The 26,883-nt window shown below is 46.2% G+C and overlaps 1 long non-coding RNA gene across 1 annotated transcript in view; it reads left to right on the top strand.

Annotated features, from left to right (window-relative positions):
• Positions 1 to 26,883, top strand: part of LOC308068102 — a 56,440-nt gene that overhangs the window by 6,115 nt on the left and 23,442 nt on the right. The window contains exons 3-4 of the long non-coding RNA XR_013929858.1: positions 1,309 to 9,330; positions 15,680 to 25,645. This is a non-coding gene — a long non-coding RNA (uncharacterized lncRNA). The remainder of the gene's footprint in view (positions 1 to 1,308; positions 9,331 to 15,679; positions 25,646 to 26,883) is intronic.

The following is a 26,883-nucleotide window of genomic DNA, read 5'->3' as shown; positions in this document are numbered from 1 at the left end:
AATGCACGAATTTAATCTTTGAGTAAATGAGTTCTCAGAGGGAGGGGGGCACTCCAGGAATGACACTGGAAGGATAGAGGATAGCTGATGTGAAGTTGATAAAGGGTCAAAGCAGACTGTAGCTGAAACTGGCATCGTGTTTTTTTAAGATCAGAGAGAACTAACGAGCTGCGACACTATTAAGCTCAGCAGGCAAATCGAGAGAGAGAGAGAGTTTGACCTTTTCTCCTGCTTGGTTAAAAAACCTGTAAAGTCAACTTAACTTAAAAGTGACTGTGGAATTCTGAGGATGCACCAGTCCATACCTGCCCTTTAGGGATTTCGGTGACACGCTGGCCGCGCTGGTAGGGTGCTCAGCTAGGCTGTCCTCACAGGGAGACTGGGGCAGGGCCACCCCGAGCTTTGGGAGGGAGCAGAGCTGCCTGCCACAGCGGGTGCCGCAGGCTCCCAGGTCTGCATTAATAACCTGAAAGCATATCCACCTGCATCCCTGCCTTGGGGATGCCCACTTCCATGCTCCCTCCCTGGCAGGTGGCAGCTCTGTGGACGCTCCCAGGGTGTGAGAGCTGGGTTTAGCTGCCCGTGGGCGCGGGTTGGGGAGCACCCCACGCTGCGCCACAGTGCTCAGCTGCCCTTCTGGCCTGGGTGGTGGCTGCCGTGCCAAAGCCACCAGCAGTGCCCGGGCTAGCTAGTTAGAGCTACTGCAGGTCCGTAATACGTTTAATAATTACGTTTAATAATTACGGAGGGGCGTTTAATATTTTTCCTTGCCATTAGCCTGCCTGATTGCGCAATACAAACAAGTGCCAAAGTTAGGTGACCCCAGCTGTGTGCTGGCCACACGGGCGCCCCGGCAGTGCCAGCTCCTCCCGGGTACTACAGGTAGGGGGGACCGTCCCAAGGGCTGTACACTTCTGTCCTTTATTCTTTTTCTCTGTTTTACCGTATGTTTTCATTGGTGATCATTTTTTTTTTTTTTTTCCTGCTTGAGATTGGAAGAGTGATTATCACAGAAGGGCTGCGCCGCTGGTGAATGTCTTCCTTAACATCAAAAACGTCTTAGTAAGCAGTACAACAGTGACCAATCAGAAAAATTAGACAAACTAAATTTATTGCTATGGCATCCTATTTCACAGCTGCAGATAAAGTTGCATCTTATTTGAGGGCCTTAACAAGATGTTACTTTTGTTAATTTGTTTTTTCTTTCTTGTAATAGAAGTCTCACAGAATCCGCTGACAGGTTGGTGGCACTGAACCGGGCTGTAGGTAGCACAAGACAAGTTACTTTGCAAAAATGTTTGTTCACAGGTTTCCCCCCCAGCAAGAGAAATAGTTAAAGAAGCATAATTTTAATTTCAGCGGTTTGGTTGACTGGTTCAACAGCCTAAGAAAACAATTACAGCCATAAAGGTGCCGGCACACCGTTGGATATGCTGCCAAACAACACGCTCTGCGCTGAGCCTCTGCTGGTTGGGCTGCATGTCTCGCTGATGTAGCTGAAAAAGTGATACTGGGTGTTATCAAAAATCATTCATGGCAATTTTCTTAGATATTTGTTGTTTATCTGAGATGACGGGTTTAGAGATAAATTTAAGAGTGGATTCCTAGGTAAATTAAATTATCTAGAAAACCAGATAGTAATTGCTTTAGGACAGGCTGTACAGACAATAAGGTTTTCATATCCACGCAGTGCTGGCCGCACAGTCACCGGTACCCCTATATTCAGCTCCACCAGTGAGCTTTAGTGGGGGAACTTTGAATTCCTGCCAGGGCTGGGCAAATTTTTGGTTGGAATAAGTTGGACTTTTTCTAGTAAAAAAATAGGAAATATTTTTCAGCTTTAAAGCAAATTACTTGCTCAGGGAAAAGCCAGAAACTCCTTGATGCTTTTTAATTGTCATTCAACATTTTTATTTCAAAAAATTTATACTTATTTATAATTTAAGAAAAGCAATACTAAACCAAAATAATTCATTCTCTTTAAATCATCCTGTTAAGTAAATTTAAAGTTCTTAAGGCTAAAAGTTTTAATCTGAAATCCCCTTGACCTCCAAATATTTTATTGCAGACCAAATATTTATTTTTACTGAAACCCACATTTTTTTTTTGTGATGTCTCATCTCACTGGAACATAAAGAAATGTTTAAAATGTTCCAAATAAATCTGAAATTATTCTAACTAAACCAACACTGTTTATACATGGTGCTATGCAGACATAACATCTAATGTACAGATGAATGCATCATCCAACTTCTTATCTAATCTATTTTTCCTCAAAAATTCGAGTTTGGGGTATGAAGTTTAATGAATCTTGTGACTTAGGTTTGTCAGAAGTGACGAGGTGTTTTCTGTCTGGGATGTCAGCTTTGATCTCCAGTGCCGTTTGAACAGTATTTATCTGTAGTCCAGAACTCCTGCCTTTGGGTGAGATTGTCACCCTGGATGAAGCTGTCACGTCCGACAAAGTTGTGTCAGGGCACAACCCTGCAACTAGAATACTGAAGGCTTCTGCTTGCTTTTTTGCCACCCAGACTGCGGGGCTGTACCAGCACTACATTTCCTTCTCTTGAGCTTCTGCATGGATTAGTTTATTAACAAAGATTGCTGCCTGAGTCTGGAAGATTTTAGCTCTGTATCTGTGTCGTTGTATTAAAAAAAAAAAGGGGGAATGAAATTTATAACTTACCTCTTTGAAATTCTCAGAGGCTTCCAGAAAAGTGCAAAATGTTTTACTGTTCTACTACTAGGGCATAAATTTTGGGTTTTATTACAAAGAATTCTGCCATGTGTTAGGACACATTCTGTCTTTGTGTGTGGCCACTTCTGGTGCCAGAAGGAAATATAAAGTAGCCTATTTTTCAATATATATGTCCTCGAACCATTATTCTGCATCTGACCTACAGTCTGGGTAGAGTTGCTTTGGCTGCAGTGAAGGTTTCACGCTTCTGTTTTACAGCACCTGGAAGAAGGCCAGGCACTGGAGAGAGCAAGCAGGAGTATGAGCTACTACTGTGCGACAGGACAGCCTTAAAATGAATGCCGTTTATTCTCAGCTTTGAGAACTGAATTCCATGGGTTGTAATTGAATCCGCTGTCAGACCCATGGGGCTCAGTTCTTCAGCTTGGATATTTCTGTCTTCACATACACAGGAGATCAAAGAAGCACTTGATCATTCGCTGATTCTTCGGGATGGTGATAGCAGCAAGCAGGAGAGAAAGAATAACTGATGTGAATCATTTTAACAGGAAGGCTTCATTGCAAAGGCCAGGCTCTCTCATGTTAAATAGCTATATAGTGATAGAATCTTTTCTTAGCTGATAGGCTCTGTGTTGCTCTCACTGTTTAATTCACTCTGTTCTTTCCTCTTGGTTTTATCAAGGTTACATATAAAGCCATGAGATATTGCTGACTGACTGATGGTCCCCAAATATTGCAGAGTGGTGCAGTGCTCCTAACAGCAGCTATGATGACCTGCACTAGACCACTGAAACTCTGGACCTCCCTGGTCTGAATGCCAAGTTTGCCAGCGGATAATCTGCTGTAACCTCCTCTGTCCGGTACTGCTGCTGTACAGTTATTGTTTCTTTTACTTAGGCCAAATACCTGTTTTCAGAAAAAATAAATTTCAGTTGTGACTATAAAGAATATACATTTGCACCAGCCACCAGCACCTTTACATAAACACAGATTTGTTTTCCTGAAGATGGTAATGTGCTCCCAAAGTGTTTGGATTAGGGAGCATCTAGTGTAATCAGTGATGGCAGTGTGTGTGCTGTTTGAAGGCTCAGCAGCACAAGCATCTCTTTATAGGGGGATTCATTCAAGTCACAGGCTGATTTTTTTTTTTTTTCTTGGAGAATCTATGTTAAATTTTTTCATTCGGGCATCAGGAAAATATTTGTGTTCTTTATACATGTAAGTAGTTACTATTAACAATGAGCTTTCCACTTCTTTCCTGCAATAGCACCTTCCTAAATTACATTTTTCCAGCTCAGTAAAGTAGACCATACACTGATCTTATCCCTGTGCTGCAGTGCTCTTAAAAGCACAGAAATACTAAAATCCCACAGGTGCAGGAGCAGCATGTTCAGCTAAGTAGCTTAAAACTGTTATGTGCCTTTTATTCTGAAAATGTATTTACACTAAAAATAATCAGATATAGTCACTGTTGCCTGTGGATACAGATGTACCTTCATACTGATGTGCTTTTCATATAAATTTTTATTCTAGAGTTACTGAAGAGTTTCTTTGTGGCTGTCTAAAATGTATCATGCTCACCAGTCTAGAAACTGTAGTTCTTGGAAGAGCTCACCGGTTCTACCAGCTCCTGCTGGGGGAATATCCATTAAACAGAAGGGAGAAATGCACAAAGCAAAGGATGATATTAAAGTTTAATTTTTTCATTTCCTCTGTCATCCCTGTCAGAAAGAGGAAATGGAATTTGAGGTCAGAGTTAGCAAAATCTGCAAAAGAAGAGAGAGCAACAGAGCAGTTTTACAGGATGTATAATGCAGGCAGCTTGGTGGATATTAAATGGCTGAAGGTGCGAAACTTCATCCACTTCTGCCACTACGAAGCCCAGCCTCCAGGCAGCAATGCAGCAGAGAAGATGATGTGTGTATGGTGGTAACCACACAAAGCCACTGAGGAAATCAAGATGGTCTTTGGAACAGAAGCCTTTGCAGTCCCATCTCTGAGGGCAGCCCTCAAAATGTGGTGTAAGTAATTATTATTTTTTTTTTCCTCCTCAAAAGTCTACAGTAAACTGTGAACTAATAATAGCCCTTTTGATGTTACCTTAAATTAAGCTTAAGTAGTTAAAACATGGAGGGGTACGTGAGGGAGCAGATACAGGGCTGTTGTTACCCTGATAATGGGTTGTGCCTGCGATCGTACTCGCAGGAAGGGTGAGGGGGTTCCTGTGGTGAGCCAGTACCATGCACGTGTACCCCCAGAGTGTGGTTCCTCATGCCCTACAAATTCACACAGCAGATTATGACACCTCTGGTGAACTGCAATCGGGATATCGCTACCGAATAGCTGGTAGCTACGTCTGCACACCGCCGAACCTCCCCAAGTGCCACGGGCTGCCTGTGTCTAGGTGAAAGTCACGAAACTTCTGTCTAGCTCTTGAGCTCCAGCTCTCCGTGAATGCTGGGCTTGCATGCAGGAAAACTGTTGCATAGCCCATGTGTAAAGAAGTAGTTGGTATTTGCATCCTGAGCATGTTTATGTTCTGACTATAGCTGTTCATGTGAAAAACGGTGAAGGAAAGAGTTGATCCCAGAGTCTTGTTATTCTCAAGCCTTTTTTCTCTCAGAGCTGCCTAGGTGGTCTGTGTGCTCTACAATTGCTGCTGGGTGAGAGGGAACAGGTTAAAACCATTAGGCACAGAGCTATTCTGAAAGCAGAAGCAAGCCTGCCTTTCAGCCCTGCAGTGACTGACCGTGCCTTTGCTACAGGCTGCTGTAGTTACTTTTGAACCTTGCTTGCCCTGGATGACAAGGCATCTTCTTTTTGGATATTGGATATTCTTGGGATCTTTAAACTAGAAAAGTTTTCAAGTCCCAGGCTGTCCTATTGACAGTGCTGTGTCTTTCCAGCAGAACAGCAAGTATTTTTAGCATGAGGCTTCAAACCAATGTACCTTCTGTCTGTCTAATTATGCTTCCCTGCAGTCTATGGGTTTATTCTACTTCACTGTAACCAGGGCAGTCCTCAGGATGCCTCAGCCTGCAGCTCACCCCAGCCAGCCTGCACAGGGATACGTGCCTCTCAGCACACAGAAGTAGTGCAGTGTCACAGCGCTGAAGGTAAACGAACTTGGTGACTCATGTCCTGATGCTCTGACAGATGTGTCATGTGTATTGATTGATACAACTCCTTACTGAATTCACCAGCTTTGTGCACAAGCACCAGAAGTGAAAGCATCACAACTCTGATGACTGCATCTCTTCTGAAGGATTTTCTCATCTTCTCCTGTTCCTTGACTTACAAAACCGATCTGTTTAAACTGGTCCTCTAAATGTTTCATTTTGGAATGATTTTTTGTTGTACTTTTTCTTGGCAGAATCATTCAGATGAATTCAGCTATATTTGTTAGTGCTGCTGTAGATTTGAAACTTGATTTTTGGGCAAGTAAAGCATTTGCTGAAAAGACATACCCTCTCTATATCTTTCTCAAGCTGATCTGTGCCACCTTCTGGTGCTCATTCACAGATCTTACTCTGTTTATTTTGTTCTGAGTAAATCAATGGGCTGAATCCCCCTGACATAGCTCTGGCAGACCGGTAAGTCTACCTACATTTTGTAGATGACTAGGCTGAGAGTCCAAACACCTAAAATGGAGAAGCAGCCCAGAATTCTGTTGCATGCTTGTTGCTCTTCACTTGTGGCTTTCTGCTTACTATTCACAACAAACAAATGAGGACAAACACCTACACACTCCTTCTGGTACGAGCATGCCCCAGTATCACCCACTGCTGCTGTTTGTGCAGTTTGCTGCCTCCCCCTCCCTTGGCTGATATTCTGTCCCTGCTCCTCGGTCCTTGGTGCCTCTCTCGGGGCCTCTTCCTTGTGGGTTTTTTTTTTTTTTGGCTTTTCTCCCCTCTATATTGTGGGATTGTTGCTTATTTCTTTTTCTTTCCTTTTTATTTAAATTATTTTTTTTTTATTTGTAGCTCATCCCCCAGGAGTCTTTTCTCTTTGTGTCAAGATAGTGCTTGAATCTGGTGGGGAAAAAAACAAACCTCATGAGTGCTGGAGGGGCTTGTGCACTACTTCAAAAGCAGAATGGAAACAAATGGTGAAGGAAGACAAAGAGGGGAGTGGACAGAGGCAGACAGAGAGAGGGGAGCTGCTGCAGCAGAAACAGGTCTGTAGGTGTTTGCATATTTTGCGTTGCAGGTAAGGTGAGAAAAGTTCCCTATGGCATTAAGCACTGCTCCCTTTTGCTGCCTCTGACCTATCATCTTCTCCTTAAGCCTCTGCATTTCTTTATACTGTGTGTGCCTTGTCCAGTGAATGCTGATGAGAGGCCTTGGTGCACGCTGCAGACAGGCATTTATTCTCAGCAAATGATCTTAGGGCTTTTCAAATGAGTGGCTGTGCATTGAACACTCCTCTAGAGATTGCTCGGTTCTTGCTGCCCTTTGGTACCCCAAGACAACAGAGCTGTTGCTGACTGTGGCTCATCTTTTTGGCTAGCATGCCTTTTTGCTTCCAGGAAAATGATGAGTTTATGTCAGGTTCAGTAATCCTGATGTCTGCACAGTTGAGAGAAATAGCAGTTTAACGTGAGCGTGAGTGTGCATGTGTATATATGGAAACCACAGCTTTGACAAGCCTCTCATCTGCCTTGGAAAAGAAACAGCAGGGCTTAAAAGCTATGGAGTTGCAATATGCTGAGTAAGGTCTCTAGTTTTCAGTGACTCACAATCTGTTTTTCTGGCATCCCAGCCATACAGCAGGTTGTGCTTTTTTTATCTTCTGTTTCTTTACTTTAAAAAAACCTCTATGTCAGAAAAGTTAATACCTAAAGGTGTCCTAGAAGGCCTGTCCCTTTGACAGGATACATGCACTCAAGTACAGAAATCTCTGCTCACTGGCATCCGTCCCTTACTCTGCTGTACTAGCCTATTTTTGCACTGGCAAAGAGACACTTTTAAAATTAACATTAGGTTAAAGTTGTTACGAAAGGTGTTTTCTAGGTTGTCTTTCTGGTAGTCATCCTTATTTTGCATTTTCTGACCACTCACTCTTGACCTGGAGAGGAGTGTTGGGCAAAGCCAGCTGAAGCAGGGTATGCCATTATCTCACTGGGGCACTCAGATGTTTCTGGCTGCCACTGAGGATCTAGTTTATAAAATGAGGGACTTTTCCTCTTTTTTTTCTTCTTTTTTTTTTCCCCTCTTTTTTTTTTTTTCTTTCCCTCTGTACTAAAGATAGGACTTGCATTGCTTCAGCATTTATGGTTCATAGAATCACTGGATTGCAGAATGGTTTGGGTTGGAAGGGACCTTAAAGATAACGTAGTTCCAACCTCCCGCCATGGGCAGGGACACCTTCCACCAGGGGAGTTTGCTCAAAGCCCCATCCAGCCTGGCCTCGAACACTTCCTTGAATATTTGGAATTAGTCAAAGAATGGCATTTGCTAGAAGAATCTGCCAAGATAGGCGTTTTTTTTACTTGCATTTTCCTAGATTTTTTTAAAAGTCTTCTCTGACTCCTCTTCTCTTTGTTTTCCTTTCTCTTTTACCCTGCGAAAACTTCGTTGTCTACTAGCTGTTGAAAAAACTATTGCTTTTGGAACAAACAAATGTACAGGAAACTGTTTCATTTAAGATGCAAAGGAAATTTTAACATCAGATTTGAAATAGAAATACGTTGCCAGAAGATTTGTCTGTATGGATTAATGCCTGTTGCTTGCCTGTGAACTCCACTGCTGAGCAGGTGATGGCAGAGTACCGCAAGCCTTCATGCATTGCCACCCAAGTGCGAGGCAGCACTCCCACTGTGCTGTGGAGGCACCTCTTAGAAGCAGGTCATAAAAAAGGAGCCAGTTTGTTTAAAAAAAAATAATCACTGGGATGATTATTTCAGATTTACAATAGTGTACTAAATAATGATCATGGATTTGTTGTTTTGAAAAAAAAAATATGTACCCAGCCAAGCATTGCTACTTTCTATAGTTAGCAATTCAATTACTGTTGTGCTGGACTTAAACCTCTTGGTGTTCCTGTGAGAAATTTTATTCTTTATTTATTCTCATTTTATAGACTGAGACACAGGGACATACTTGGCTGAGGACACAAAATTAATCTATTTGAAGTTTTCTAGGAATGTTGCCATAGTTAATATCACTGGTTGAAAAGCTTGAGTATAAAGGAGGCTATCAGTGTTGCCTGTAGCCTAACCCTCCTCTGAACAGATGCCCGTAGTGCAGAAATGTTCATTTTTCTGCTTGCACTGTTGCGCAGAAAGTTACTCTGCCTATTCCTGCCAGGGAGAGATCTTTCAGTAAAGGACAATGCCTCCCCGTGCCCACGGATCACCGAACCCCTGCGGAGGCAGCACCACCTAAATCACAGCCCCACTTCAAAAGCCTGCTGCTAAAATTTTACAGCTTCACTTGTTTTTCACATTTCCTCTTTTCTGTGTTTTCCTGTGCAAATTCAGGCAAGGAAGAGTTTTTCCTGGATACAGAAATCCGTGGCTTTTGTGGCATTTTTAGGCGTATTGCTGCCAATCAACCTGTTCACACAGAAAGCCCTTCAGAGTGGACCCGAGGCTGCAGCACATCCTTCAGTGCCTGGGCACTTGCACCACGGTAGGGGCTTAGCAGTGGAAATTTTTATCTTTTCCAGCATGAAAACAAAGCTCTTCTCTTGACTGAGATCTCACACACTGCTGACAGCATTTGCTGGGGTGCTGCCAAATAATAAAAGGCAATATTTTCTTTAAAAAGCAGAAAGTGTATTAAAAGTCTGTAAGTGGTGTTTGCGAAAATCTTGGAGTCACTTGATTAGGAGCTTGAAGTTGGTCGGCCTGCTTCCAGCTTCCCCACTTCACCCTCGTTTCTGCGTGATACTGCAGCTGCTCTGATGAAAAACAGTTATTTAAAAATTTGCTTGTAACTATGGCAACCTTCATGCACTGTATTTCAATTGAAACGCTAAAACAGCAGCAGAAGTTTCTTAATAGGATATTTATGAAGTTTTTAGTCTTTGTACATTTTAAAATGGAAGTATTCCATTTTTAAAGGTGGGTTATCAAAATCTCATTAATTTTGGAACGGTATTTTTCTTGTGAGAGCTGTTGCTTAGCTCTTTTTCTGAGTTTGGTGGGTGGTTGTTTTTTTTTTTTTTTTAAGATTCCTCTGGCTGCTTTAACTCTACGGAGCCTAAGACCTGGGGCACTTCCCAAATGCCTGTTCCTCCTGTCTGCACCTGGCCTCCTGCTGTCTCTAGCAGATGGCTGGTTTTGTAGTGGCACAGTGGAGGAACAGGGCGACCAGTTGTGTTGGGATCAGGCTGGTGGGGCTGGAGCATTGCCAGGGATCTCAGACTTTGCTTTCCCACAGTAAATAACCCAGGTGGTTTATTTAGCCCTTTGCCCATGTGGTTGCCAGGTGTCTGTCTGCTCTGAAAGAAATAAGTAGATGGGCTTGCAGTTAGATTATTTAATATCTCCATGATATTTCAATGTTTCTTCTCAAAGGCACAAACTTTCAGGGTGTACTTTGTTTGTCTAGGTACAGTCATAATAGTCACAGACAACTGAGGCGGGGTAGCTGCACCTTGGAAGGGTTAAATTTGCAAAGCTGCTCTTTTTCTTTTGTTTTCTTCCCTCTTCTTTCTCTCTGTGCATGCACACCTTCAAAATTGTGAAGATAAAATTAAGGAAGCCTTGCTGAGACAGACACTCTACTGCCCTAAACCCCCTTGAGCCGTGATGATATGTTCTGGTGCCTCTGAAGTGTGGATTAGGTCTAATTAATACTGTTTGTTGATCAATGGTTTTGACACAGATGTATCGAAGGGATTTATGTAATTACAGCTGTAACAGCAAGGGCTTTTTGCTAGAAACTCCTAGTGCTGCAGTGGGGAAGTCTGCTCCTAGTGATGGGATTTTTGTCCTCCAGTCGCTGTAGGTGCATGACCGCCCCATCTCTCTTGGGGTTGCTTTTGCCTGGGCAGGTCTGAAGCTACTGGTTTGCACTGGAAGATGCTTGAGGTGTGGACAGGTGTATTTCTTAGCTAGCACAAGTTTGTATAACTAAGCGTTGGCACTTTTTGTCCATACCAACAGGATTATTCCCGACCCATATGGTGAAATGTTCATTTTTGGAAATGACTCATAATAGGTTATAATGAGCCAGCTGAAGAGTTGTCATCAAGGTATTCAAAGAAGATTTTTGTGTTCCTTTATTCTAATCTGTAGGAAAAAAGAGTTGGCTTGATCACTTTCACTTTTCTTACCAGTACATCTAAGAGAAAACATGCAAGGGATGTGAAACGTTCAGCACCCTGTAAGCCCTCCAATTCTGCAGGTCAGATGGCTGACATTGTCTCCAACCTACTCCCGGCACAATGGACATCCAGTGTCTAATCCATATGCCACATCTAGTGCTCTCGTCAGAGGAGACAGGACCAGGACACAGAAGAATATACGCCCACTAGATAGGCAGGGCTCTAGAAGGGGAATTGCACTACTGCAAAAGATATTAAATTAAATGATGAAACTTTCCAGTCCATTGACTGCACTAAACCAACCAGACTTTGTTCAGGGTTGTGAGGCTCTAATGGAGTTTAGAAAAGCTGCCAAAGGGGCTGGAATTATATCTGTATTGGAGTGGGAAGTTTCTGGTTCGATAAGAAATTAGGAGGATCAAAGAAAATAAGGTTGGGTGGGATCTTAAGGAATCCTCTCATCTAGACCATGCAACGTGCTGGAAGTCATTAATAGATAGATATCAAGGAGAGGCAGGGCTTGGGTTCAGGGCTGGATCTAGGCTTTAGGAGTTTTATGATGTAAAATTTCCCTCTCGCAGTACAACCACATATCAAAGGATTCGCACAGCCCTGCATGCCTTCGGTGTGGAGGTGAACACACAGGAATGAGGAGAGCTGAGGTGTGCCTGTCCTTTGCTGAGTACCAGCCAGGTCATTTATAAACCAGCACAGCATGAAAGAGGCTGGAAGTAGAGGGCTGCAGAGACATCATCTGGTCATGTCCATCCCCTCTCCCACTGGATCTTAAGCAGAGAATAATTTGGTCAGCCCTGAGGATTCTGCCTTTTTCTGGGAAGTGCTACATGCAGCGCACAGGCACACAGGGCTTCACTGCATTGCCATCCGTATGCTGCAGGTATGGCAGGATCAATGCCAAACTGTGGATTAAAATAGCCTTAACACAGTCTACTTTGGGACATTGTACTGAGGCAGTTGTACCATGAGCCAAATCTATCTGACTTAAGAAAAAAATACTATCTTCAGTTTGCACAGAGGCAGTCAAGAAACTGTGTTACAAACTATAGTACACCTTATTAAATTTTTCTTGTTTGTTGGTTTAAAGTCAAATTGGTTTCTTTCAGTGGCTGGAGCAAGTGAACACAATTAGAAGGCCAAAGACAGGGAATGATGCTGGGATAATTTCCTTCAGCAGGTTTTATGCCCTCTGTAAGTTAACTTGCAGCTGGTGATCCACCTTTGCATAGTTTTCATTTTAATGGGAATTTTCTCAGTCACTTTTTATGATGAGAAGATGCCCGCGGGCAGCGGGGCGGTGGGGGAGCGGGGCACAGTGCAGTGGGGCAGGGGCTGCAGCGGGGGAGCAGGCAGTGGGGCAGGGGGTGCAGTGGGCAGCGGGGGAGCGGGGCAAGGGGGTGCAGTGGCCGGCGGGGGTAGTGGGCAGTGGGGCACGGTACAGTGGGCGGCGGGGGAGCGGGGCAGGGGATGCAGCAGGTGCAGCGGGGGAGTGGAGAGCAGGGCAGGGGGTGCAGCGGGGGAGCGGACGGCGGGGCAGCGGGGAGCGGGGGCCTGCGATGCTCCTTTTGGCCATTAGAGGGCACAAACGTAACAGCGAACGGCGGCACCCGGCACCGAGCTCCCGGTCGGGCGCGGGGCGGCGGCAGCAGCGCAGCGCACAGCAGCACCGCGCACAGCAGCGCAGCACCGCGTACAGCAGAGCAGCACCACCGTCAACGCCGCGCAGCACCGCACGGTGCCGGCCCAGCAAACCTGGGCGCTGGAAGCGAGCTCTGCGTTGCCTGGAGGAGGGGGTGTTAATGCGCTCCTCTTTTTCAAAGCCAGTAAGGTGCGCAGCTCCCGAAGGGGAGGGGGAGGGAAAGGGGCGCAAACGGGTGTGTGGGCACCTAGTGAAAGAGAGCGCCGAGCGTCTGTGGAGCCTTTCGGAGGGAAAACAATGGACCCTTGCTAGTTAATTCTATAGGAGCTGTGAAAGAGGCGGTGTACCGTTCCTCAGGGGCTGGGATTGGGGCCAGCACTCTTCAACAGCTTTGCTGACGATGCAGGCACTGGGATCGGGCGCACGCTCAGCAAGTTCACCAACAACCCCAAGCTGCGTGGTGCAGTTGGTGCTGGAAGGGAGGGGTGTCATCTAGGGGGACCCTGACAGGCTTGAGAGGTGGGTCTGTGTGAACCTCATACAGTTCGATAAGGCCAAGTGCAAAGTCCTGCACCTGTGTCGGGGTGATCCCAAGCATGAATACAGGCTGGGTGGGGAATGGTTTCAGAGCAGCCCTGAGGAGAAGGACTTGGGGGTGTTGGTTGACAAGAAGCTTGACATGGCCCAACAGTGTGCATTTGTATCCCAGAAAGCCAGCTGAATGTTGGGCCACATCGAAAGCAGCATGGCCAGGAGGGTGAGGGAGATGATTCTGCCCCTCTACTCAGCTCTGGTGAGACCCCACCTGCAGTGCTGCATCCAGCTCTGGGGCCCCCAGCACAAGAAGGACATGGATCTGTTGGGGTGAATCCAGAGGAGGCCAGGAGGATGCTCAGAGGACCGGAGCACCTCTCCTGTGCAGACAGGCTGAGAGAGTTGGGGCTGTTCAGCCTGGAAAAGAGAAGGATCCAGGGAGACCTTACAGCGGCCTGCCAGTGCCTGAAGGGGCTACAAGGAAGCTGGAGAGGGGCTTTTACAAGGGCCTGTAGGGACAGGACAAGGCGAATGGCTTTAAACTGAAAGAGGGTAGATTTAGGTTAGGTACTAGGAAGAAATTCTTTGCTGTGAGGGTCGTGAGACAGTGGCACAGGCTGCCCAGAGCAGCTGTGGATGCCCCATCCCTGGGATGCTCAAGGCCAGGCTGGACGAGGCTGGGAGCAACCTGCCCTGGTGGAAGGTGTCCCTGCCCAGGGCAGGGGGGTGGAACTGGATGGTCTTTTAAGGTCCCTTCCAACCCAACCCATTCTAGGATTCTATGATTTTGCTTTAAGAATATTAATTTTAGCAAAGAATTTACAGGTGGTATTGGAACAAGGGGTAAAGTCAGTAAGGGTGTCTTCTCAAAACCATTACTTCCACTGACTGGCAGTGGGAATTTGTCCCATTCCTTTCCTGGCCTCTACAGGGGAAGAAATTCAGTGATCCCAGTCTTGTTTAATCAAAACAGCTCTGTGGTTGCCTTTGCTTCAGGGATTGTCTGTTTGCACAGAAGATTGCTCATCTGAACCTCAGAAACATTTGCTTCATCTCCTTCCCCCTTCCCTGGAAAAGCCCAGTTTGCAGCAGCTTGTAGGGCCCTTTCATCAAGCTGCCTGCAGAGCTACTTGGGAAGCCAAACACAGCTCTCCAGCTTTATTAAAATGCATTGCTTGCTTTTTGTCAGCAGTGCTGATGTCGGTAAGAACAACAGGGCAAACTCCTTAATAGGCAAGCCAAGAGCCTGTGTAGTGTTTATCTCACACACGCACAAAGTTTGTATATAGCTCAGCTATTGCATTACATGCAGTGGTGGTATTAGGTTTGAATGGTATTGGAGTTAAGCACAACTGGGCCATTGTAGAAGCCTAGATAGCTGCTGAACTTAATACCGAGCTGCAGAGCCGATTGCCTCCAGGGCTGTAGTCTGAACCCAGACCCAGAGTGGAGCATCCTTATGGCAGCAGATCTTTGGGGGCACTATTGCAGCAAAAGAAAGCTTTTAGCTGGCTCAGACTGGACGCGGAGGCTGGAAGCCCGTCAACGTGGAGGTGTGGAGTGCTGTCAGGGCTGGCACTGTGTGTCTGTCACTCTCCAGCCACACTGATGAAATAAAAAAGGAAAAAGGCAGCTCTTCAGGTGCTTTGCTAGGAGAGTATATTACAGAAATAGAAACAATTCAGCCGGCACTGCCCTCCCGTGGGTAGAGCCGCCTTTCCACAATGCACAGAAGCACCAAATAAGCTCCATCTCCACACACAGGAGAGAGAACAGTCTCCTCTGCTGCCAGTGCTGCAGAACTGCTATGATTAGTTAGTAATTTTAATGGTAGGGGTATTTTTTGGCTCTGAAAAGCTATGGCTGCTGTCCAAATCAAGTAGGTCTTTTTTAATGTGAATAAATATTACAAATATGTGACAGAAAGATAAAGAGCCTCACTGAACAGTTGCACAAAGAGGCTGAAGGGTAGCATTGAATTGTTGAGATAAAAATGCATCAATGGTTGTGGATGGATCTCACCTGTGAGAACTGAAGTCCCTTTTGTCTGAATGTCTAGTTGTGACCAGCTGGGCTTTGCATCCCATCTCGAAAGGTAGAGCCATTTGTTTAAAATGCTTAACCTTTGTTTAAGAGTTGCTTCACTAATGACTCAATGGAGGAGACTGCAGTGAATTGAATCACTACTCAAATTGTGTACTGTGTGAAGAATTTAGTTGCAGAAAAAAGGTTAGTAAAAAACCTCTAAGGTCTAAGGCGATCACAGCCCAAACTGCTGTAATCATTTTAACTTGCTAACTGCTGCAGTCGGGGCTCAGCATCACTGCTGATGGCATTTTCCACTGCAAGATTGTTCTCTGACTTTTCTTTGGATTATGTTGGTATTGTCCAGTGTCCAAATATAGAGTAACTCAATGTTTCCATTCAGTGCTTTTGTATGTAAAATGTGTTAATCTGTTCTAAGCAGCAGAGCATCTTCTATAAGCTGATATTTTGGCATCTCCTTTGCTCTGTAGCTATTTCAACTTCCCTGAGCTGTTTGAAGGGGAAACACGTCCTGGCAGAGAGCAGAGCTGCAGTGGTCCCACTGCTTAAAGGCACTGAGGGCAACTACAGGCCAGTCAGCCTCACCTCCATCCCTGGAAATGTGATGGAACAGCTTATCCTGGAGGTCGTCTTGAAGCATGTGGAGGAAAAGAAGGTCATCAGGAATGTCAACATGGATTCACTAGGGGGAAATCATGCCTGACCAACCTGACAGCCTTCAGTGATGGAATGAGTGGCCAGGTAGGTGAAGGGAGAGTGGTGGATGTTGTCTACCCTGATCTCAGCAAGGCTTTTGCACTGTCTCCCGTAACAGCCTCATACATAAAATCAGGACATGTGGGTGAGATGAGGGGACAGTGAGGTGGGCTGAGAACTGGCCGAATGGCAGAGCTCGGAGAGCTGTGAACAGCGGTGCAGAGCCTGGCTGGAGGCCTGTAGCTCGTGGTGTTCCCCGGGTCAGTGCTGGGTCCCATCCTCCAACTTACTCATCAGCGACCTGGATGGAGGGACGGAGTGTCCCCTCAGCACGTTTGTGGCTGATACAGACTGGGAGGAGCGGCTGATACCCCAGGAGGCTGCGCTGCCATTCAGCGAGCCCTGGGCAGGCTGGGGAGCTGGGTGGAGAGGAACCTAATGAAGCTCAATAAGGGCAGGTGTAGGGTCCTGCACCCAGGGAGGAACAGCCCCAGGCACCAGCACAGGCTGGGGGTGGCCTGGGAGGTCTGGTGGGCAGCCAGTTGCCCGTGGGCCAGCCGTGTGCCCGGGTGGCCAAGGCCAGTGGTGTCCCGGGGTCGTTAGGAGCAGCGAGGCCGGCAGGGGCAGGGAGGTGATCCTCCCCCTCTGCTCTGCCCTGGCGAGGCCACGTCTGGAGTGCTGTGTCCAGTGCTGGGCTCCCCAGTTCCAGAGACAGGGAACTGCTGGAGAGGGGCCAGCGGAGGCTACAAGGATGATCAGGGGACTGGAGCATCTCCCTTGTGGGGAAAGGCTGGGAGAGCTGGGCCTGTGTAGCCTGGAGAAGAGCAGGCTGAGAGGGGATCTTACCAAGGGCTACAAATATCTTCAGGGCGAGGGCCAGGAGGACGGGGCCAGGCTCTGTTCAGTGGTGCCCAGTGACAGGACCAGGGGCAACGGGCACAAACTGAAACACAAGAAGTTCCTTCTGAGTATGAGGAAGAACTTCTTTACCTTGAGGGTGACAGAGCACAGGAACAGGCTGCCCAGGGAGGCTGTGGAGTCTCTTTCACCAGAGACATCCAAAACCCACCTGGATGAGACTGTGCAACCTGCCCTAGGTGACCCTGCTTGAGCAGGGGGTTGGGCTAGTTGACCTCCAGAGGTCCCTTCCAACCCCAACCGATCTGGGATACTGTGAGGTATCTTCAGTCAGTGGGACTTTTATGTCAGAGGTGTCCAGGCCTACATGGACATGCCAAAATCGTGGTGGTAACATTGCAAATGTGGTTTCCTGTGTCCAAGGGAGGTACTTTGTTCCTAGCAGGTCAAGGACTGGATCAGAATGGTGTGGACTTTCTGAGGAGGTTGAAGTTTTAGTCTTTAAGGGGAAGAGCTGGTGGAGAAGCTGGTCCTAAGGATGGCAAAGGCAAGGGGGTGAGGTCTGACCAGGGCTGTCCGTGAGCAGTCTCAACAGAGGGTATCCAAAACTGGTGACTCCTGTAAGGCATGTAGGCAGCCCGCTGCTTTCTGCACTGCTGAGTGAGCCAGTTCTCAGCAGAACTCACGCAGCCTCTGATACCTCCATTTGCACCCACAGAGGCTCAGCCTTGGAGGTGCTGAGGGTGGCGGGAAGCCACAGCCAGCTGTGCTGCTGTGGGCAGAGCTGCCGGTGCAGCCCGTGTCCTGCCATGTCCTGCCGTGTCCTGCCGTCCCTCAGCCACTGCCCATCGCCGGCTGGGGGAAGGGCCTGTGCAAAAGCCAGGGCTGTCTCGCTGTTGTGTTTCATCCACTGCCCTTGCTCATAATTGACTGAGTGCTGGACATCTAATCTTGATTCAAGCCAGGGAGAGCCTTGCAGCCTTAAAGTAATTAAGTGGAGAGACCAAGCACTTCATGTGAATCTGAGTAACCTGTTGGATGGGGGGAGGGGGACAAACCCACAATTTCCCACAGTGAGTGATGAAATAATTACATCATAACTGACAAAGCTGCTGATTTTAAGGAGGATAAATTTCCCAAGGGTAATACTAAGATGACAAGCTTTCAGCTCTGGTGTGTCATTTACTGCTCTTCCTTGTGTTGATTTTTATAGAGCAAGTGGCTACTCAGCAAAATTAATGTGGCAGAATGAGACCCTCAGATGGGGTCTGGGATTTCATCACTGAGCTTTTCACATATTTCAAAAAACATATTAATGTTAGGAGAGACCATTTATCAATTACTTACTAGTTTGCTTCTCAGCCTACACCACAAAAATTTCACCCAGAAGTTCTTGCAGTGCTCTCAGGAATTATTGGCAGAAGCAGCTCTCTGGAGTTAAAGCAGAAGAGACAATTTCATGTGACTGAAGTTTAAAAAATGCTTGTCTCCTTTCTAATACAAATGATCTGTGATGAATTATCACTCCTCCTAGGGTTAGAATATAAGCTCAACAACTTATACCTGGCAACCTTTAATAGCTGTGCATATTCAGCCTCTTCACTCTGCAACCCAGGAGAATAGCTTCTTAATATTCCTCTTAAAGACTTAGTGTTTGTGTTGGGTTTCCTGTAAATTCATAGTGTTTCATTTGCAGCCAAACTGCAACAAACCCCACATAACGATTAGGAAGCCTTGCACGTAGATACAGAAAATGCAGTCACAAGATTGCTAAATAGGAGTTGCTCTATCTTTAAATGATCATGAGCTGTCAGCTGTTCCTTTGTTCAGATTATTATAGACACACATAAAACATTTGATTGAATGCTCAAGTTTTCACCAGCTAGCATCCAGACGGATGTCTGATAAAATAACAAACACACCCCATTCCACCCCTCCTCAAAATCCCCTTCCTGCTTCGGCTGAATTTCTCCCTGTATTGAGGCCAGTATTTCATGGACTAAATTGGACAAAGCAAGCAAACAATCTCCTTTGCATTGATTTCTAAATCAAATCATTGTTAATCACATCAATATTCCCTACTGATTCAACAGTCTCAGAGGCCAGCTTTCTGGCTCAAACAAGCTCCTCTGCATGGATGCCACAGAGCCCTCTGTGTGTGCTGCTCAGATTTGCTATTAATTGTTGGAAACACTCAGGTCGGATTCTCTCACCTCTTCTTTCTCCCCCCTTTCCCCCTCATGCAGCAGGGAAGAAACAGAAATGCCATTCTTGCTTGACATCGGCTTTCTGGCCTCTCTCAGTGATGCGAAGGGGGCAGCTGCCTAGTTCTAAGATACAGACCCAGGGCACCACTGGCTTACCTGTAAGCAACCATGGTACCTCAGCCACTGGGAAGTGTGGCAGACATTTCTGCAGGTGAGCTGCTAATTTCTGGGGCTAAACTATCCTCTTTTGTGGTACAGCTCTGATGGGGGGTGCGACAGCTTAGGGGGTATCAGAGCCTGCTTCCTCAGGCTGTGCTGACTGTGGAGCAGAAGCCTGCTCGTTCAGGCATTTGTCCGAAAGATTAATTTCAAATCCATGTGCATCTCTTTATGTTCAGTGAGATGCCTCTCATGCTTTAAACTAAGCAAGTGTGTGTGCTTTGGGAGGACGGCAATCAGAGCAGAAACAGCGGAGATGTGGGCTGACTGTGGCAGTCGTAGCGCTGGCGTTGGCAGCCCGCGGTGGGCAGGGATGCTGGCAGGACCTGGGGGGATCTCTGAATCAGCTCCTGCCCCCCCAGCAGCTCTGCCCGAGGTCAGGTCTCCCCGCAGGCGATGAACGACTCCTTCCCTCCTTTGCAAAAGAGGGAGCAGGAAGGAAGAAAAGGTGCAGGCTCAAACATGACTGTTTCTAGCAGTAACAAGAAACCCCAGCAGTGTGCATGCCCGTGGGCAATGCAGCTTGCGCAGGCACACAGAGCACATCGCGGTCCGGTGTAGAGGAGCCTGTCTGAGGCTGGATTAATGGTCACTCTGAAAAGGAGTGGATGAGCCTTAGAGACCAAAATAACTTCTCCCAGTTAGACACAGCTCACAGGAACTCTGTCAGTGCGCACGTGGGCACAGCTGGTTGGGAAAGCGTATGCTGCCCATTTGACATGTAATAAATTTACCCTGTCAGATAAGCAAGACTTCAGGACTGTATCTGTAACATCTATTAGGAATGGCAAATTAATTAAAAGTATGAACTAATTAACCTCCCTGCTCTCTGCCTCTTCCCTTGCCAAGAAGCTCATCCTGCTGTAAGCCCCGCAGCAGCCTGTGCTGTGTCCCGGGCAGCCCTGGCTTTGCTAATGGCCCACGTGCTTCTCCCTGTGCATCTGGGGACTGAGGTGCCCTGTGCTTAATGAGGCCACTGACAGCTGGATGATGCTTTCTGTAGATGGGTTCTCCCTTATGCCTTTACTGAAATTGCCTGTGGACTGGCTGTAATACGGCCTCAGGCTGGTTTGTGAGCTGTAGGGTAGGGTCACCAGCAAAGACTGAGATACGGGGCTTTGAAGGGTCTCTGCCTTAGAAGTGGGAACATGATGAGGTGAAGAGGGCTCTAGAAAGGGACATATACTTCTCTTAAGATGATTGAGCTGAATTTAGGGAGTACTGGTGTAACATAAAGCCCTTTGAACTATCCTTTAGCGGAGTGGGCTTTGTACAGCCTCAAGGAAGCTTTCGCCAGGGGGAAGCTGGGGCTGTTTTCCTATCTGCTGTGGTTAACCTGCTGGGGACCACGGCGTCCTCCGTGAGGGGCAGAGGCTGTGCACCAGCTGGTGGGCGCAGCAGGGGGCTGTGCTGTGGCTGCACAACCAGCCCAGGTCAACGCTACAGGTGGCTGCACCCTGTGAGAGCTAGTCTTCATTCTCTTGCTGTCCCATTTTCTTGTCTGCTTACTTGTAAATCAAATTGCCATCTTGTCTGATGATAATGTTTTACTCCTCCAAAAGTTACTGTTTGCACAGTGGCATTTGTATGATGCTGTTTTCCCCTCTAAATAATCATTTTCATAATCTGAAAAGAAAACCCAAACAACTACCATGGAAGAAAGGAAAATTCTCACGGAATAAATTTCCATAGACTCAGTTAAATTTCCCCATAAATGCGTATTACTTCTGGACCCTCCTGTGAAGGCAGCAATAAGGAGAATTTTTCTGCTCAGTTTTTACCTACTGACCTTACCAAATATTTTCCTCAGCATGCTATCAGAGGTGTTGTAGAGCTGATGCATTTGCTATTTTCTGTTTAATAGAGCTGATATTCAAATCGAGTGATGTCCCTTGTCACAAATATAATTTCATCCTTCTACTGCACTTGCCAAGAACAATGCAATGGCCTCGCTGTTAGATACTGTACTTGGTTCATTACTTTAAAATATGTTAGCACTTTGTTCATAATAGGTTTGATGGCTTAAACAATATAGGTGCTGAATTTTTAATGGTAACAATAAGGTATTTATTGTATGTGTATATGAAGGAGCAGGAAGCACAAGTACCTTGTGAGAAAGCTTGTTTTCGTGAGACTAAGTCCTGTTTTGCAGCCATGCCAGATCATGCCAGCACCTTTTTCTGAGGTGACCCTGAGAATGTTGCAATTACTACAGGTGATTTGTCATTTAGGTGTGTTATAAAAAATAATCCAGGGGCTCTCATAGCACATGAGTGAGTTTTACCTTTATCCTTGCAGCCCAGCAGAGAGGGTCTGGCCAGCCATAGGGTCTAAGCTGCACGCAGAGGGAGAAAGTCTTGCCTGTGCATCTTTAAATCAGTGGCAGAGGTGTTTCTTGTGCGGGTGCTAAATTTGATGTAGGAGCAGAGGCATGGGTTGGAATTTCAAGATTATGTGGCCATTGGCACCATCTCCTGTGTTTCCTTGCGGTCTGTTGAGTGCTATATTCAGATCTGATGTGTCCAATTAATAGGGAGATTGAAACCCTACGAAGTGTCCCAAAATTATCCTTCAAGGAGCAGAGCATGAAGCTGCAGCAGGGTAGGAGGGAGGGGACCAGCTGTGGGTCCTGGCAGTGTGGAGCAGCTCACAGCATCCCAAGCTGCCAAGGTGCTGTGCTGGTTGGCTCCTTACTGAGGAGTTTGGAGGTACAGCCAGTGATAAATAGCATTATGGGATGCTTATGCATAAAGCATCAGTGCCTTGCAGAGGCACCAGGTTTCCTGGGGAGAAGCCTGTGTGGAATCTCTGGATTTGATGGCTTTCCCCTTTGTCCATGGTGGGCTTCAGCTCACACTGCACTGCTGCTGCGCTGTCTTCTCCTGGCCCAGCCCCACACCAGCCCCTTCCTTCAGGGCAACTGCACATTCCTGTTGACATGCCCACAGACAGCTTCATTGGCCTTTCCCCTGCTCAGAAAAGAGTTAAGAGGTTGCACAAAGTTTCCATATTGCAACAGAAATCTGAAGGTTCCCTTGGGTGGGACTCCCCAGTGGTGTTTGGGGAAGAGAGGCAGCATTTTAAGGAAGGACCATTTGAGAGTATTTCTGCAAAAACCAGAAAACATTTTATTTTTAAAGCCTTGTGCACAAAATTTGGCTTCCTCTGAAACTGGAAATTGTCTCACAGCAACATATGCTAATTCATCAGATGAATTTCATTCATTGAAATGTGAACTGGAGCAATTTCTTCCTACTTTTGAATGCAAATTGCAATTCAGCCTTAACTATGGTGGTATTCCCATTACATGGGGCTGAAGAATGTCTATAATATTTACTTTACTCTTGCTTTTAGCTTAGCAAAATCTTTTCTCAGTGAGCTTCAACTCATCCCAGAGCAGCCTTTTGTGTTGCTTTTCCTTGCATTGCAGTTTTGCACCAAGGGATCAGCTCAGCCCGCCAGGGTAACAGCATCACCAGGGCCAGAAGTCTCCTGGACACCTGGAGGGGGACCATTTTGTCACTGACAGTCCCCCGCTTGTTTTGTTCCTGGCGGGAGCTGGCTCTGTCCAACCTGCAGAAGTCTAATGTTCACAGAGCAGAGGTCTGCTGAGGCATAGCCCATGCCTGGCTTATTTTCACTTTGATCTAAATGAGCGTGATCTAAATGATCTAAAAGTTAATAAGTGGAGGATTTTGCTTCCATTTTGATTTTCAATTTGAATTGATGATTCTTCCAGCAAAAATAAATTACCCCAATAATAACATCTTTATAACCTCAAGGCTTCTCTTTGGACTACTTGTGGTGATGCTGCATAACCTCCATCCACACTGAACTTGTGCTGAGCGTCATAGTCACTGAAAGAAAGAAGAGGAATAGCAGGAAGGAGGAGGGGAGAGAGAATGAAGTTCCCTTCCCCCCATACATTATATTGTTTCTTATAAATTGTTTTGATAACTTTTTTCTTCTGACAATACACTTGCCTGTGTATTTATGTGTGTTATTGTCTCTGTATGAGGCTAATGACTGTCTGAAATCATTCACTGAAAGCAATTGTTTAGACATCCCTCCATGTACTTTAAAAGGTGATGAAGTGTAAGGTTTTTGTTATTGTTCAGCTCACATCTGGAGTCGACTCCAGCCCGTGGCTTGGCACGCCAAGTCAATAGCCTCGCTCTGTATTCCACTCACATCTTTTCCTTTCCTGAGCTTATTCTGTCTGACTTGATACTGCCGGGTGGTGTAGTCACAGGAGACCCTGTGTACAGGAGAGAGCGCTCTGGTTTGTGGTAGGAAGCTGGTGTGAGGAATTAAAGCTCCTGTTGTGACAGAGATGGCAACAAAAGCAGAAAACTTCCTCGTGCAGAAGGAAAAACTGTCAGCTGAGGCATTCAGAGGTGATACCTGAGGATCAAACAGTGACTTTCACACTAATTTCCAAAGTTTTGTTAATGTCACCCTAGGTCAAGTCTTGAAGCTTCCTTTGCCAAAGGCTGCCTGGCAGGGTCGCTTCCCACCACTGCGGCTGGCTGATGGGATTTGTTCCCACCTATGCTTTAGCATAACGGACACATAAAGTGCAGTGAGGGGAAAACAAATCCCCTTTAATGTCCTCCCCTCCCCTTCCAAAATCCTGGGGATTTTGAGTGCCAATTACACATAGGAAGGAAAACCAACTCAAGCTTCCCCGTGGCAGGGGCCACCAGAGCCACGCTGCCAGGCGGTGGGGGCTGCCCCTTAGACAAGGTGACTTCCCCACCATAGAGCATCATCGCTGCAGTCTCCCTCCACTGTCACCCACCTCTGAAGGGCCGTTATTGCCCAGCCTGTAGACGCTTGGGGTAAGCAAATATCTCAGGCTGAGAAGTCTGCTATTGGTACATTACAAGAAAATCTCTCAACCTTAAAATTGCTTATGGTAAAAAGCTCCAATTTGTAGATATCGCTGTCTAACAGACCAAACCATCTCAGGAGTTTAGGAATAAACCTGATGTACGCTAGTGTGACTGTTTATGGGGTGAGGGAAGACTGGAACAAAATACAAAGAAGCTGTGTTTGAAGGAAAAGCATCTTAACAGACAGTCTTAATCTTCACCTTTCAGTATTTAAGTCACAGTGCAGCTTCCTGCCATTATTACAGCAATTAAAATGCAATTACTTTTTCATCTTTCTTTCAGTTCTTGAATAATTAAAGCCACTTCACATCAAGGGTGATCCATAAAGGAAGGCATTTTGCATGTGAAAAGCTGCAAAGGGTGGAAGACTTTGGGGTATTGGCAGTCAGCAGCCAAGCAACTGAGATTGGTAATGCTACAGTAAGCCGCCTCCTCTGCACAGCACTACAGGATCATGGAAAGAGGCCAATTGCTGGATTTCTGTACTTTATCTTGATTAAACGGCTGTTTCAATTTGGTTTTCATTCCTTTCATATTTGTAATCACTTTAAGATTTTCATTTTATAGTATTCACTTATTTAACTGCTTGTTTCCTGCCAAGTCTAAAAAAAGAAAGGCTTTTCCCTCCCTTCTCCTTGCTGCAATAAAGGCAAGAGTTTACACAAAATTACTTCTATATTTAAAGTCTCCTGATGTAAATCTCTGATCGCTTTAAATAGTCAGAGCTGGTAGATAGCGCTTGTAAGTACTGGAGTGAAAGATCCGGAGCTGCTGGGGGAGGCTGACAACTGCCGCAAGCCTGTGGGTGTCCCTGGGGCATGGGGAGGGGACAAGCACCTCTGGGACTTGAGGGGGCTCCTCTCCAGACCCTCCAGAAGCTTGTGGAGGCTGCTGTGATTTTTCAGGTGGGCTGCCTACCTGTGAAGGGGCCGTGCCCCCCCCCAAGCTCCTGCAGCACTGCGATGGAGGGGGGACCAGGACTCTGCGCTGTGGGCACTTCTCCGGAGATGTGGGAAGAGGAGAGCTCTCCCCGTGGGGCTGCAGCGATTGCCAGACCACCAGCAGCAGAAAACCAATCCCCTTTGGGTTCCCTGTCACCCAAATTTTGTGTCATCCACCTTCTATCTTAGAGGAGGTAATGGGGAAAGGAATGCAGTCTAAATGTTCTGGACAGGATGAAACCCTCTTAGGTTTTAATTTTATTAGTAGAGACTAAGGGAATCAACATGTTCTCAGGCATTTGCTGGACTAGTTAGCTTTGTAATGGTCATTTGTCACCATTTTTTTATTGATGTTGAGAGATGTAGTTTAAAGAAAGTGAACAGCAGGAGAGTTAGGGGTCATCTGAGGGGAGCTGCTTTGCAGAGAGGATCAAAAGTAGCAAGCGAGTGCCTGTGGTATTGCCTGTTGGCCGACAGGTTCTGCGTTACTGTCCCCTCAGCTAAGCCCGTGAGATGCTTTGAGATCCTCAGAGGTGGCTGTGTTGAACCATCAGAGAAATCAGTACGAAGGATTAGTTGGTGGCTTTCTGTGGCCAGCGATCCCAAGCATCTCAGCCAAGGTAAACTCAAGGGTCACGACTAGAAATGACACCTGCAGACAGAGATGATCTTGCTTAGCTCAGCTTGAACAGTTTCAGAGTACAGCCTAACAGCTAGAGCAAGACCCATCCAGCTAATGTCACCCATCCAAGAATTGTGCTGTGCTGTAAATTGGGTTTAATTGCTACATTTTAGGTACAAATAGCTTTTGAACTGCTGAGGGACTGTGTAACTAGTTTGCGAATCCAGTCCCAGAGAAACGTATTATGAAACACATTTGTTTTTTTGTTCTCCAAAGTTGAAAGTGGACTCATACCCGCGGAGGGCACAGGGAGAGGCAGGAAGACTGGCCGAATAGCAGACTTGCAGAAAGTCAAATTGATCCTGAAACTTGTTTGGCTGCAAAACTTTATCAAAAGAACAGGCAGCCATGGCACAGCCCTGCCCAGCAAACCCACAGGCAGTGGGGGCTAAAGTCTGCTTTCGCCTGCACTCAGCCGCGGTGCTGCAGCCTGGGTTTTGCTGAATGGGTTCCTGGTGTACATGGGTACGAGAGTCAGGGTGCTGGGGACACCACTGCCCAATGAAAACTCTGGTTTCTTGATATATATACTGGGACAAAAGTGAAAGGTGCTCGCATGAGAAAAGGTAAAGTTGTAAGTAAGCCTGAACTGGATCTGGTTGGGATTTGTACCTGGTTGCTGATAGACTGCCGGGAACCAGTCCGTCCTTGGCACAAACCTGGCCTAAGGACCACGACTGTGTAACTGCAGGGACTGTGTTTTCTAGATTTTCCTGACTATCAAAAAACTCTTTTTTTCTTTCTTCCTAAATATACTCAGAAGATGTTACAAAGGGCAGTGAGTGGCAGGCTGTGAGTCTCTTTGTTTCTTGCTTTTCTTAAATTATAGTGAAAAGGAGGATGGAATGAGGGACAGATGCTGTGAGGGGAAATCTAAAATCTATAGTAATAATAGTTTAGCTAAAAATGCCGGAGTCCAAAGGCTCCTTTCAATGTGTGGGTTTTTCATGTTCAAAAAGCAGTAGAGCATTTGTGGCCTTGATGGTGTTTGAGATCTGAAAAACCCTTCCTATCCTTTGTATGGATTTTCTTTAGCCTTCTAAATCTCAGTGATATGAATCAATCATATCTAAGCACCTCTATAAAAATCTCACAACCTTTCCGCTATGACTTTCACCCATCATCCCACTTTTCAATCAATAGAACAAAATCCACTTTAATCTTCATTCATAATCA

Source organism: Falco punctatus (genome assembly GCF_963210335.1).
Source record: "Falco punctatus genome assembly, chromosome: 8".
Classification (NCBI taxonomy): domain Eukaryota; kingdom Metazoa; phylum Chordata; class Aves; order Falconiformes; family Falconidae; genus Falco; species Falco punctatus.
This window is presented reverse-complemented; position numbering and strand designations above follow the sequence as displayed.